Raw genomic sequence first — 15,769 nt, forward strand, 5'->3', positions numbered from 1 at the left:
TGTTTCAAGTCAACCGTGCAATATTCATTGTATATAAATTGCAGATAATGCATCCATCATTACATCCATAATGTACAGGGACTAATACACAGGGTAAATCTGTTCTCATATTGGGCAAAACAATGCTGCACTGCAAGTGGGGCAGATGTAATATGGGCATAGAGTTACCGTAGATTTGGGTGGGGTGTGTTCAACCTGAAATCTGAATTGCAGTGTAAAAATAAAGCAGCCAGTATTTACCCTTCACAGAAATAAAATAACTCCCCCAAATCTTACACTCTATGCCCCCCCTGCAGCGCAGCATGGTTTTGTCCATTTTGAGAACAAATTTGTCCTGCGAACAGGTCTAAATTAGGTCAATTGTCTCTAGACATGGCCATCACCAGGATCGGATACACCCAGTGCCATAGCTGCCTACCCTCCTGCATTCTGCAGGAGACTCCCTGAAATAGTAGCAATCTCCCCCTCTCCCTCATTAGTCTAGCAATCTCCCACATGTCACCTTGCCCACATTACACTGTTACATTTTTGTGGAAAAAATGAGTGAGAGACGGATACATTTACATTGAATCATCAGCACCATTTTCCAGCACTTTACCAAGTATAGTAGCTCTTACTAACTGCTCTGGGGCTCATCTACATTTGTATATAAATTATTTTTAAAAGATTCAGTGCACACCGACGCTTCTAGGTGCCACGTTCACAATCTCTCCATTTATGAACTAGACACACCCTTTGGGTGGAGCATGACATGCCCTCTCAATGGGGAGCTGTGCAAAATTCTACTACCAACTATAATCTCCCTGAAACTAGTTTTCAAAAGTAGGCAAGTATACCCAGTGCTCTGGTAAGACCCTTGAAAAGGGGTCATGATCACGTGGGAAGGGGACATAGCCTCATGGGCCGACTTTATTTTCATCACTACAGGGGCTGCCCCCGCATGTGTCCTGCACCCCAGTAGTGATGCTACTGTCTCTAGAAAATTACTTAATATTGCAACATTGTTCATTAGTTGCTATGTAAAATGCCCCAAAGGGGCCTATTTTTGTGTGATGTATGTAATTGGTGTTGGGATCGTTAGGTCAACACCGTTAGGTCGACATGGGTTTAGGTCGTCATGTCAATAAGTCGACACGCGCAATAGGTCAACAGGGTCTAGGTTGACAGTCAAAAGGTCGACATGTTTTTTTCCCACTGTTTTTATATGTGAATGTCGATACAGTCGACATGGACACGGTTTCCAGTGCACCTCATCCCCTCGCTTCACTCACCACGCTTCGGGCACGGTGACTCGCTGTGCTTGGCACACTATTTTATTCTCCCACCATGCCCTAGTGGATGGTAGGGCATGAAATACCGCCTGTCGGCTCAAAAAACAGTGAAAAACCCCATGTCGACCTTTTGACTGTTGACCTAGACCCTGTTGACCTAAAGCTTGTGTCCACCTAATGACATGTTGACCTAAACCCATGTCGACCTAACGGTGTTGACAGAGGCGTACCTAGATAATCGTGGGCCCCATAGCAAAAGTTTGTAAGGGCCCCCTATTTAGCAACTGATGGTGATAAATGTGTGTAAAACATATACTTAGATAGCAAAGATGGGCCCCCTTCAGCTCTGGGCCCCATAGCAGCTGCACCCCTTGCACCTATGGTAGTTACGCCCTTGGGTGTTGACCAACTTGCTGTAGACCCAATGACCGTATTATTGCCACACTTTGCAGTGTTAATATATAAGTATCAGGGCAATTGATCATTAAAGACATGTCAGTAGAATGCGTCGAATAAGCAGCTGTCCAAGTGCCAATATTTTTACAACTTTTCACAGAAATAAATCCATTTCTGATTGTGACAATTCTCAGCCGTTATCAACAAAACGGGCCCGACACCTTTTAAAGTCGGGCCCGTTCTGTTGATCTGCATCTTTGATGCTGTCTAGATTTTAGCCCCACATAGATGAATTGCACCATCTACTGCAATGGGGCGGGGCTTGATGACCAGCCCTGCTCCCCAAAGTGCAGCCGAGAGTCTCCTCTCTGGGCTTCTCCTGGATAGGAGGGAATAGAAGTAGGTAATTATGCGATAACTGCAGCACATAACAGTCACAATTACCAAAAGACCCTGTAACATTCCTTCTAATACCTCCCCCACTTCCTGGAAACTGATTGGTTCATACTTTATCTCTATTCAAACTTTGAAAAATATTAGTATTGTTTAAAAAAAAAAAGGCTGTATAATAGTGATAAGCAGGCTGTATAATAGTGATAGCAGGCTGTATAATAGTGATAAGCAGGCTGTATAATAGTGATAAGCAGGCTGTATAATAGTGATAGCAGGCTGTATAATAGTGATAAGCAGGCTGTATAATTGTTTCAAATACTTCATCAATGTCCCCTTGAATCATCGCTGCCTCATTCAGTGACCATACAAGTATTTGCTATGTGGCTTGCTGCATCTTCCCAGCATGGTACAAACAGCAGAGAGATTTGGAGACTCATTCAGTGGGAGGTAGATTGCAACGAGAAGACACAGCAGGGGACAGTGGTTAGTTAAGTGAGACATAAATAATCACAAAGCCTCTCCAGCTACATAACAGTTGAAAAGCGATTTCTTTTAATGGTTGTATTCCACTGTAGAGGAAAAAATCTGATTCTGAGTAACGAGCAGATCCAAATGCACCTAGGGTTCCCACCCGTCCAGGATTACTCCGGAGAGTCCGGTAATTAAGCCGGGTGGCCGGAGTCCGGACGGGCGGCGTTCCCGGACTATTAAATGTCCGGGAACCGGGCAGGCCAGAGTGAGTGAGGATGCTGCTGCCAGCTTGGCATGGGGACAGTCTGTGAGAGAGCCGAGCCGAGGGCAGCAACATCCGGTCTGGGAGTGCTGTACCTGTACGCACCGCGAAATGTAACTGTATCCACAGCAGGAGCGGCCAGGCTCTTTCCAGCACATGCAAACAAGCTCCTCAAAGATACCAGGGGCGAGCTGCATCCAGCAACATTTTAATTATAAGGTTGGCTGACATCAGGGTGGATGCTGCATGTCCAGCCATTCTAGTGTGCCTCCGCTGCCTACCATCAGTAAAAGTAAGTGAAGTCCCTCCCCCCATGGCTCTTGCTGTGTGGCAACTGGCAATGGCTATCTGAGGAGCCCTAAGTTGCCCCCCTGCTGCTTTACTGCTTGGCCTGTTGTCCAGACTGAAGCTGGGTACACATATGTACAATCGTATTTTTCTTGCGACCGTTCGATCGACCATATACACGTTCGACCGTCCAAAAGCCACGACCGATCTGCGCGTACACATATGTACAATTTTACTTGCGACGTCCGACGTACTCCCGTCCAAACAATCGCAAGAAAAAGATTGTACCACCGTACACACTCTCCCGATCTGGCTATTCACACGAGAAAAATGTACACAACATTATCATAATGGGCTGGATTAAAAGAGCATACCAAAACGAGGCGTGATCACAGAACAAAGAATCGTTCGTGTAGTACAGTGAATAGAGCCGTGACTATTCAGATCATTGCTAGCTGTACAGGTATACGTACGTACGTTCGTCTATCGGCCCTTTTTACAAACAATTTAATTATGAGCTTGAGGAGAAGGAAGGCTCGTGCGTGCATTTTTGCTGCTATGGCCACTAGATTGCAGGCTATTAAAAAAAGAAAAAGGATGAAGAATCGGAGCTGCTGGACCAGGGACTGGCTTCTGAGGAGAGACACCTTCTCCCACATGCCATTGCTACAGGAGATACGGGAGAACAACCCTGATGACTTCAGGAATTATCTCCGTATGGATGACGCCACCTTCATGGAGCTGCTGGCACTCGTTACACCTTTAATTGAAAGAGAGGACACCTATTTCAGGAGGCCTATTTCTGCAGAGCAGAGACTGGTGGCAACGCTGCGTTTCCTGGCAACAGGGAGGACCCTTGCGGACCAGAGATTCAGCACTGCAATATCCCCTCAAGCGCTGGGGCTAATCATACCTGAGACCTGTGATGCCATTGCCCAAGTTCTTCAGGAGCAATACATGAAGGTAAATATTGAAACAACATACATGTACCCCATAAGTATATCTGTGCCCTATTCACCCTGCCTGGTAAATGAGATTTTCACACGGACACCAATTAGATGCCAGGAGGTAAAATTTTAATATAAACCTTATTAACTTTTAACAAATAACAAGGAAATAACTAATAATAAAGAAATACTTAAATATAACAATATGAAAACTATACTATCAAACCAAAACCAACTATATACAATTTTTACATCTGGTGGTACCGCACTTGTTCCACCCCATAATCCCCTGTATCCATTGTTGGTTGTGAGGGAGATGGAGTTTCCCCCAAACCCTGGAAGGGGCCAACAGATGGACCTGGTGGTAGTGTCAGGGCTGACGGTGCCGGTTGGTGCTGCCGTTGCCCGGTTGATGGCTGGTATTGCGGGTATGGTGGATAATGTCCCGGGTAAAATGCAGGTTGTTGCTGTAGTGGGGCAGGGCTGATGGGTTGATATTCAACCCTAGGCGGAGGGGTATCATCCGTGAGCCGATTGTTGCGGGTCAGAGTTCCCACACTTGCCCGGTATAGAGTCTCATTGAAGATACGCTCTGCCTCAGCCCTTGTAGCTGCATCCATGCTGCGCAGTTTTAGAGCAATTGCACTCCCCACATGGTCATGCTCATCCTCATCCATGCCCATCAAGCGATTTGCAGACTCCAGAATCTTGGTAGTCGCCACGTCCGATGCATCTGGAGTTTGCCGTGGCCTTTTGCGCACTCTTCTCGATGTTCCTTCCACTTGAGGTTGAGCGCTGGTGGTGGCGGTTGGTGTGGGGGTGGAGCAGAGGGGTGGTGAAGGCAGCTGCGATGTAACCTCCACCGATGGTGAAGACTCCTCCTCGGCGAATAGCGATGGCTGTAACAAAACAAGATGTAACAATGATGTATCACTATCGATTTTTAATACTTGCATACTTTTATATTTCAGTTTCCATCGTCTAAAGAGGATTGGCAAGCTATTGCACGTGATTTTAATGACATTTGGAATTTTCCGAATTGCGGTGGTGCCATTGATGGAAAGCATGTTAGAATCATGCCCCCTACTAACAGTGGCTCCTTTTATTATAATTACAAGGGCTTCTTCAGTATCGTTTTAATGGCCATTGCTAATGCCAAATATGAGTTTATATTTGTGGACATAGGCAAAAATGGCAGGGTATCTGATGGTGGGGCTCTGGAAAAGATTGGCTTCCATGACAACCTCAAAACAAATGGACTGAATTTGCCAGAGCGAACAGAAAATGTGCACGGTCTAAACTTTGTGTTTGTCGCTGATGAGGCATTTGCTTTACATGCTAATGTTCTCAAACCGTACCCCCAAAGGGCTCTTAATACAGAACGGCGCATTTTCAACTATCGCCTGTCACGAGCAAGGAGAGTGGTGGAAAATGCTTTTGGCATTCTGAGCAATAAGTTCAGAATTTTTCATAGTGCCATAAATCTGCGCATTGACAAAATAGATAAGGTGGTTATGGCCTGTTGTGTGCTGCACAACTATCTGCGCAGAAGAACCCAGCCCACACACCACCATATTGCTGACACGGATGAAAGTGAACTAGTTGAAGAGGCGTTAGGGCTGACATCTCTGGAAACTAATTTAAATACCAGAAATGCATCTATGCATGCCAAATTAAACAGGGATGAATACATGCAGTATTTTAATGGTGTTGGCGTTGTGGATTGGCAGAATGACATGATTTCATAAAATTTTACATGTTCATTTTTTTATACTGCACTGGTTGTTATATTGTTCTTGCTTTATTAAAAAATATTTAAAATAAAATCTGTGTACTTACTGTGCCGCAGAAGGTGTCATCAGAATTTTCTGGGTTGCACGAGGAGGTGGAGGGGACAGGCTGGTCCCTGCCAAAATTGCTGACCGATTCCCTGGGCAGCTCTTGGTCCACCGTGAAGGCCAACAGGTCGAAATACCATAGCCTGGGCACATACACTTGGTCAGCCCCTGCCCCAGACCGCTTTGAGGACTCCATCTTATGAAGTTCTTTTTTAATGACGGTCCTCATATTGGCAATCCTTGTCCTAACCCACTCGATATTTGCATGTGGGTAGTAGGGCTGGCTCACCCTCACCAACTCCTCAAGAGCAGCTAGCCTCTTCTGGCGATTGGAATAGTCTCTAGATGTGGTTTTCCAGAGACAAATCTGGTCTCTGTAGGCCTCTATGAAATCTTTCATAAACTTGATGTTTTTCTCAGCCATTCTGAAATGTCTGTTAAAAAAAATATGGATATTAAAACACACACATCACACCACATATAAAGCCTTTTTAGCACATGTGTTCGGTCTGTGGCCCTCAAGATATACTGTTCTTTTAGGAACAATGTGGCGATACATTTTAAGAACATGTACATTGACAACCTCTTGTGGGCCACAGATTGAAGTCCCAGTCATTGCAAAAACATACTTTAATTGAGTACTCACATCGAAAAAAACGAAGAAACGGACGGGTACTCCTGGTGCTGCAGCGATCACTCCAACACGCACGACAGAATATTCCTTCGTGGCGAACGTATTTAGATAAAACGGATTGGTTGAGCGCTCAAATCTCCGCCCCACTCACGTGCTTGGTTGTGGCACAACACGGGACAGCGAGGAGCCATGTCGGAGTCCGAGGCGCCACCTGCTATGGAAGAGGTGCAGAAATCATCACCTAGAACAAAACAAAATGATAACGTAATCGCTGAAACAAACAACAAAGATAATGAAAGAAAAATGAAGAGAGCTTCAGCCATGTCATCAGCTGAGGTTGAACTCATGGTGAAAATGCTGGATCGAAGGGACTATGATTGTTCCTAGAAAATGTACCCCAAAACCAACTTCAGAAAAGAAATAATAATGCAGCGTCTTATCAAAGAGATCCGGGAGAAGTTTGGCAAACGGAGGAGCAAGTATCAGCTGCAGAAGAGGTGGTCGGACCTGAAACACAAAGAACAGGCCAAGTTACAGAAAATTCGTGGAATCATTAAAAAAAGTGAGTCCAATACACTTGTTATGTGTTGACTGTCTCTTCTGTGATCCTTTACAGTATGTGTATTTTGATGACATTTTATTTTGTTTCTCAGAGGACATCCATTGCAGAAGACGCAAGGATGAAGGCAGTCACAGGACCTGTTTGAAGATAAAAAAGGAGGTCACAACAGGTATAGTTTAGCTTGCACCACACATGTCTTCAACCTATGACCCTCCACATGTAATGGAACTGCATACCCCTGCTTGCCAAGCATGTTTTCTCATGGGGCCATGCTTGCAGGGACAAGTAGTTTCATACCATGCGGAATGCCACAGGTGGAAGAACATATGCCAAAGAAGGTGTAGTCATATCTCACTTGCCTTGCCACTTTAGATGATATCCAGACGGCGCAGTCAACTGAACGTACCGCAGAGGGCCACCAAGTGATTGCGATAACCAGCAGTGTAGATGGTGAGTGTATAGTGCAATTCAGCTTTAAGGGACAGGGACGTAGCATTTTTTGAAAGGTAAACAATCCTTTATTTCTATTTAGATATCATAGAAATTTCCGATGCAAGTGCAGAGGGGGAGAAAAATACACCATCACCTGATACATCAAGTGACGAAACTACAGTGCAAGAGAACATGATACAACTCCATCAATGCCTCCAAGACTTAAGTGCAAAAGTCCATGCCGCAGTACAAAAAATGTCCAAAATTCAAAAAAGCCTTGCAGTGACCCACTGTTTATTTGAAAAAATTTATAAAGGTGTACATGACACTGACAAAATTTAATTTGTATATTTCATTTATAATGTTTTGACCGTCTTGTTTGCTGGGTGGCCAGTACCGTGCGCAAAAATATAGTGGTGTATGTCATGGGAAGCAGTCCCATGGCAGCAATGCATCACATGAGAACAGGCCGGGATGTTCCCATGTGATGCGTTGCTGCCGTGGGACCGCTTTCCACTACATACACCACCATGTTCCAAATTGTTTGTTGTTTTTTTGGTTTGGTGAGGGTGGGTGGGTGTTCATGATAGGACATGTATGTGACACTGCTGTGCGCAAAAATATAGTGGTGTATGTCATGGGAAGCAGTCCCATGGCAGCAATGCATCACATGAGAACAGGCCGGGATGTTCCCATGTGATGCGTTGCTCCCGTGGGACTGCTTTCCACTACATACACCACCATGTTCCAAATTGTTTGTTGTTTTTTTGGTTTGGTGAGGGTGGGTGTTCATGATGGGACCTGTATGTGACACTGCTGTGCGCAAAAATATAGTGGTGTATGTCATGGGAAGCAGTCCCATGGCAGCAATGCATCACATGAGAACAGGCCGGGATGTTCCCATGTGATGCGTTGCTGCCGTGGGACTGCTTTCCACTACATACACCACCATGTTCCAAGGTGTTTGGTTTTTTTTGGCTTGGTGAGGGTGGGTGTTCATGATGGGACCTGTATATGACACTTCATTTATGTCAATAAAAACATTGTTTAAAATTTTGTCCAGGTTCAGTATTTTTTAAAAGGCTTGGTCATAATGTGAACAGCAGATCATGGTCTATCTATCTATCTATCTATCTATCTCTATATAATCCCTATTGAAATGCTGTCAATAGTCATGTTAATGAATGCATACAGATTTGAACGATTATTTTACATGGCAGGGCTAATAACGAGGGATGGGTGAACACTTCCTGTTGTTTACATGCTGCGCTGTTGGAGGGATGACGCAGCTAGTCTACGCCCAGATGGGCGTTCAGGTTTTGGTAGTATGATCGCAGGAACGGCCTGCATATCGATCGAACGTGCGTACACACAGCACTTTTGTTCCGATATGTAGCCGTCCTGTCGGGTGATTTTTAAGCAGCAAAGAACCTTCGACCGACCAACCGTGGACGGCCAAGAGCGTTTTTGGCCGTTTATCGATCTCACAGAAGGAATCGGGACTGCGTACATACATATACAATCGAACGGCCGTTCGTCCCCAGAACGGAAGAACGGCCCGACGATTGTACATATGTGTACCCAGCTTGAGTGACACTGACACCACACCAGCTGTCCCAGAGACCCAAGTCCCAGTCAGTGTCTGTCTGACAGACTACTGAGTGTATTGGAGGCCAGTGCTGTCTCCAGCCCTGTGTGGGCTGCCTGTGGCTGCCCCCTGCCCTAGCAGGCCCTAGGGCCCCCTCCTGCCCTCAACAGGGACCCTCTCTTCTGCTCCTGCTGCCCTGACTGATAGAGCATGCAACCCCTGGCATAGAGCATTAAACCCCTGACATAGTGCATGAAACCCGTAGCAGCAAGCATGTAGGTAAGTGGCACTTATGTGGCATAATATGTAATAGGCATTACAGCATGTGGTATTATATGTGATGGGCATTACAGTGTGTGAAATAATGTGTAATGCGAATTACAGTGTTGGGTATAATGTGTAATGGGCATTATAGCGTGTTGCATAATATGAATTGGGCATTATGGTGTGTCGCATAACATCTAATGGGTATAATGGCATCTGGTATGTAATGGGTGTGTGACGTGTAACAGGCATTACGGTGTAAATTTTTGGAGCACGCCTTTGGGGCGCACTGTTCCTGTTGTCCTTAGTTTAAAAAAATTGTTGCGCCCTGGCATAAGTCGTAATGGGCATTATGGCCTCTGGTGCGCACTGTGACTGTTGTCCTTCTTTTAATACATTTTTTTGTGCCCTGGCTTAACATGTAATAGGCACTATGGCATGTGGTATAATATGGATGTGTGACGTGTAATAGGCATATGGTGTAAATTTTTGTCCATTTTGTCCCTATTTTTTTTAAATTGTCCACTCATGGCATAACGTGTAATGGGCATCATGGTATGTGCCATAATGTATAATGGGCATCAGTGTGTGGCATAACGTGTAATGGGCATTACAGTGTGTGACGTAAGGTGTATGTGGCATTTTTTCTACTTATTTTCTAACTATTATTGTATGCGCATCCAAACCTGAGGTCTATTTATCAAAGGTAGCAGAGTTCTTAATCGAGTGAAACTGGATGTTTTCTCCTTACTGAGGAAGCTATCTCTGCTTACTTAAATGATTTCATAATTCTTACCAGCCTGTCAATATGTTCACGCCCAAATGGAGCAACACTTCCGTCAGTTGCATCTACTTGCCGCCAGCATGTAAAACAATTGTTTTTCTCCTATGGAAGTGAGGAGCAGGGTTAACCTTTAATTATTTATTTTTAGTAGTATATTTAGATTTGATTTATAAGGCTACAAGTATGGACACCAATAGTTTGGCCGGGCCCAGGTAAAATAGAGGGGGCGTGGCCTCTGGGAGGGGCGTCTCCCCTGTGAAAAAAAAATGAAAGAGGAGAGATGACAGGCTTCCGCCTCTCTCCCCAGTTCAGCAAACGGCACTGAGCAGCATGTGATGAGCTGGGGAGAGAGACGGCAGCCTGTCATCTCTCTCCCCACTGCTTGGTGACCCTGCAACAGGGGATTGGTGAGCGAATCCCGGGCCCCCTCCAGCAGACCAGGGTAAAAAGTACCTGCCCCCCCCCCCCCCCTCTCGATGGCTCTAGCCATAAGTGCCCCCGCAGCACCAAAACTGACCACAGCACCATACATAGGGCACATGCTAGAACAATACAGGTTATACAGGACTAAATGTAACTGAAAAACTATAGCAGAGAGGTAACAATTCTCAGCTGAGTTGTAGGGAAGCGGCGGAGTTGTCAGCATGTAATAAGGGGCAAGTTGTTGTTGGTAAAGATGAATAAACACAACTGAGAATAGATACGGGTATAGATGATAGTAAGAGCTGTAATTTGAAATGCAAGAAGAGAGCTGTGAGAACAGGAGGGACGAGGGCCCTGCTCCAAGGATCTTACAGTCTAATCTAGGGAGTATATAAATCCAAAAGAAAATCAGTATCAATACACCAAATGAATACCACTAATATATATTCCAGTGTGACATTTAAACCAGATGTCATCTTTACTGTTACGGTTCCTACTGCGGCACAAGGAGCAAGGATTGGTGGATGAAGACAGGTGGTCAGGCGTGAGCCCGTAGCCGGGACCGCCGGTTAGGACGGCCACAGCGGATGCTACTCTAACTCTGTTGAGTCCCTGAGGCAGATGGTAAACCTCTGCAGAGCTAGGCCTCTCCTGTGGCCGCCGCGTCCGAAGGAGCGAGTTAGGCCCGCTCCAACCCCGATGCAGCCAGGTCTTATGTATTGACAAGGGGTAAATGATCGCCACAGGGTACCCAAGAGGACCGCTAACTACAGGGCCTAGCTGGGAGTTGACCCCTGACTGCCGGCACCAGGCCAAACCGGGATGCGACCAAGTCGCAGACACAAATAAATGGGAAGAGGAGTCCCCAGCAGGCTAAGCCCCAGGAACGGCGACTCCTCAAAACTAGGATGAAACTAGAGGATACTCCATGCTAGAAAGATACTAGTAAAAGACAAAAGAGAAAGAACAAGAAGGATACAATAAAAGAGGATAACAAGAATGTACCCACGGAAGGGCATGACCACGGCGGGCCACTGGAGATGGATGGAAGGGAAAGCGAATGAACCCACGGAGGGGCACGGCCACGGTGGGCCACTGGAGATAGAGAGTAAAGACCGAGGCTCCACTGGAGCACTTACGTGACCCACGAAAAGATGAAGACAGTGGGCCAGGCGCAGGCTCGGGCTGAAGCAGGTCTTCTGGCAGCAGGCAGGATAAAGAACAGGACACTCCACGGAAGGCTGGGGGAAGCAGGCACGGAAGAACAAGGAACTGGACTGAGGACTGGGAAGCCCAGGGGACCGGATTGCAGAGCAATCTGCTTAGCTGGGCAGAAAGCTTAACGCTCACTGAGTATACAGCTATAACTGGCGTCTGTGCCCAGCAGACGCCGGCTATTTATTTGAATTTCGCGCCACCTGACTGACGTCAGGCGCGCGCGTCATCTGCCACCGGGCGGAAGCTCGAAGACGTTGCCTAGCAACGTCCCGACGCCCTAAATCAGAGAGAGGGTTGGGACGCTGCCCTGCAATGTCCCCGGCCGCGTCCCTGTGTGCAACATCCGCCGTCCGTCTGGGTGCACTACAACCCGGGCGGCAGCGTGCAACATTTACTTGTTAGGGAGCCAATGATGTTTGAAAACCACTACTCTAGAAGAAAAGAGAAAAGGATTAAAATGTAGCGGAGACCATCAGGGCTATAAATAGCCTGGTTTGTGTAAAATAACTTATTCTTAAAAGCTCCATAATGCATGGCGTTCCGCAACATTTATCCAGAAGGGATACTTCATTGAACCCCCATAGGTTGTGTCATTAGTAACAAATTGTCTTCTATGGCACAGACCATCAGTCATGTCCTCAAACCCACGCTGTTTACCATCCCCATATATCAGCCATTGACGTAATTATGTTTATTAGATAAATGTGTGCTGTGCACACAAATATCAAACGCTTTATCTTGTGTTTGGGAATCCCATTCATTTAAGGGGCGAGCAACCAAAACGAAACAAAAAAAAAAAAAGACCTTTTGTATTAAAACAGCCAAGAACAACGTGTTAAGGGGCAGCGAGGCTTGGCGGAACACCTACACATCACTCATGCAGACAAGTTTATCTTCCGCTGCACAAGTTGCTCGAACAACTTCCGAAATCTATGAAGAATAATGATCCACGCTTGTTTGCTCCTTACTGATCCAGGTTACCGGCTCATCATTATCGAATCTTCTAACACGTAAACGGTTATTTACATTTTGTCTAAGGTATGAGCCCAACAATTAATTGGTCTCCTAAAAATACAATAAGTGCTAACCTTTGGTTCTCTGCTACATTGCATGATTCAGCTGTTTTACAGTACGATCAGATTATATAAATCAGTAGAAGATTTTTAAATTTCCAGTTTTCAACATAAGAGTTGGAAAGAGTAAGGAAATTGCACAGATTGTATTAAAAAAAAAAAAAGAAAAAAAAAAAAGAGCTCCGTTTATCAAACCGTATTACCGGCTATATATATTATATATTTTTTGGAATAAAAGTGACTAATAAATTTGCATCGGTTTGTAACATTATTTACCCTTCCGAGAGGTCTCATGGATTCCCTGGCCCCAGTAAGGTCCCTCTCTACTTTGCAGGCAGCCTCTGTCATTGGCAGGCTAATGAGTAAGGTTGGGTACACACTTACCGATAGGCCAATTGTTGTGTTGGTCAATACACCCAGCTGTGATGTTAGCCCCTGCAGAAAGTGTAGGACCGCCTTTGAAAGCCTCCTCCAATCCCAGTCTAGCCCAAGGTATAACAGAGGCTTATGGTTGGATGCAATTACAGGGAGCCGTTCTTCCAGCTGGGTATCTTTTCCATTTCACTGTCCAACATGTCTGCAGAAGATTATTCTCCATATCTTTAAATTTAACAAATCTCAAATTGTTCTCATCTGAGAAATGGAAAATGGAACTGAAATTTTAACCTGAAATTAATCTTTTAATTCCTGTGGAAATTTGGGGTATAGGGGTAAAATGCTCTTGTACCAGTTACTGTTTTTCACTGGGAGAATTGGTTTCACAGCTGCTTGCGTGTTGCTGAAAGTGGTTCCTTTGATATTAGCATAAATTTTGTATTTGCAACTCTTGACTTGCAGGAATGTAAAGCCGGCCATACACTAGTGCAATTTTGGCCACTTTTCACCCGATCCCAACGGATCGGGCAGAGAAATCGGATGAAAAGTTACCAAATTTCATGTGTTTGACATCAGATCCAATCCATTGCGCAATCCCGTGCGCATCAGATCAGAGTTGCAGATCGAATGTGAAAACCTCTGACCCGGACAACCTCCCAGCAGTGGGAGAGTGGAATGCATACGATATATCATATGTGATTCTGTTGCCTTGGAAGCTTCCAAGCGATTCAAGGGCATCGCATGCGACTTCTCCCTTAGGAGAAGTGCCATAGTGTATGGGGCGGGGTCCAACAGATTTCCTGGTATTCTATTGTAGGCTTTTTTCTGGCAACTAGATGCTTAATTGTTCAGCCAATGTCATTGAACCTATACAATTCCAGAATTGCAAAACCAGGATTTGTTCCAAAATTCTTGCCGAGAAAAGTGTAGGCGAAAATGGGAAAATCAGCCTGTACCCCCAAACAATGGTGAATTAATATAGGATAACAGTATAGATGTGAATAATAGGTCATATTAAATATATTTGGTGTACTTAAATTGATTAAATTGCTGTTCTATTTCCCCCCTTTTTTTTAAAAGAGGAAAAAATTTAGAAAAGCTATTTGTTTCCACAGCAAAATAAGTGCTCTCCTTAAATTTGGGGTACAAATAAATGGGTAGAAGTATATATTTGGGTGATTTTAGGGGACAGGCAAGAGTGATAATGAAAGTCTTTCTGCATGATTTGACATGAAATGACCTGACCGTCGGCTCTAGTTTTAATTAGACATCATTAACAAGCTTAGGTAATAATTAAAATCAACAATTTTGAGATAATTTTTGAAAATTATGTTAATCGGGTAAGTGGTTAGTTCTGGTTTTATGGTTCTTGAAGACCTACGAGACCTACGAGCACCAAGTCCCTTACCAATGTCTAAAGCCCCATACACAGGGGCAGATTGGCCAGAGACCCTTCAGGAAAGATCCCCGGTACGCCATTGCACCTGTGATGCCACCTGTCAGCCAGTAAAGAAACAAATGGGTACACTGCGCTAGATAATTGAAAAGTTCAGTAGGACAATTAATCAATTAAAAAAGTGATGGTGCCCATTGGGAATAAAATACAGTGACATTTATTAAAACATATATTACAATTCAATATGACATATAATTAAAAGAAATATGCACTGTGGCAGAGGGAATAATAGATATAGTCCAGTCAATACGGTACCGTATTTTTAGGGGGTCCACTGGTCACCGGGTACATTCCTATCTTGCCTCTTTATTGTTAAAAGGCCAAAATGACTCAGTTCAATCCAGCAGTTAATGTCAATTTTTATTTGTATCCAATGCGTCCAAGGAGCCCGCGGTGGGTTTCTTTTTGAGAAGTGGCATTCTCCAACTTGTATCGAACCTCGATCCGGGTTGGGGCGTACGGTTGCCCTGATGAATGGAACCAATAGGTGATTGCTTGCCAAAAAGTTCACTGGAAGAGGATGTTGATAAGGCCTTATCAGCATTCTCTTCCAGTGAACTTTTTGGCAAGCAATCACCTATTGGTTCCATTCATCAGCATGAATTGTTATATATGTTTTAATAAATGTCACTGTATTTTATTCCCAATTGGCACCATCACTTTTTTAATCGATTAATTGTCCTACTGAACTTTTCAATTATCTAGCGCAGTGTACCCCTTTGTTTCTTCTTTGTACCCAAAAGGTGCTAACTACCCCTTACCCACACTGCAGCTTGGCAGAGCTCCTCATATTTCTGCGCCCCCTATACCTGTTGATAACTAGTTATCAACTACTCTCCATTTCTTACACCTGTCAGCCAGTAACTTTTTATAAATATGTGGCCCCATCCCCCTCCCGTCTCCCACAAAAACAAACTTTGCCGGTTCATAGAGCAGACTACCCGTCATTGCAAATATTTATTTAAGGCGGGCGCACAACTCTTAATGGGTTTGGGATCTGTGCACGGTTTCAGGGGGAGGGGGGCTATTATTTGCATTGTGTAGTTTTGTGGTTTGTCATAGTAGCTTAAAGGTCTGGGGGCCACTAGACTACC

General features: G+C 44.8%; 1 protein-coding gene across 7 annotated transcripts in view; it reads right to left on the reverse strand.

The window, feature by feature from the left end:
• The window catches only part of KCNH5 (potassium voltage-gated channel subfamily H member 5), a 523,150-nt gene that overhangs the window by 44,671 nt on the left and 462,710 nt on the right, over nucleotides 1–15,769 (reverse strand). The gene's annotated exons all lie outside the window — the stretch shown is intronic.

Source organism: Crinia signifera, chromosome 12, assembly GCF_055691185.1.
Source record: "Crinia signifera chromosome 12, ASM5569118v1, whole genome shotgun sequence".
Lineage (NCBI taxonomy): Eukaryota > Metazoa > Chordata > Amphibia > Anura > Myobatrachidae > Crinia > Crinia signifera.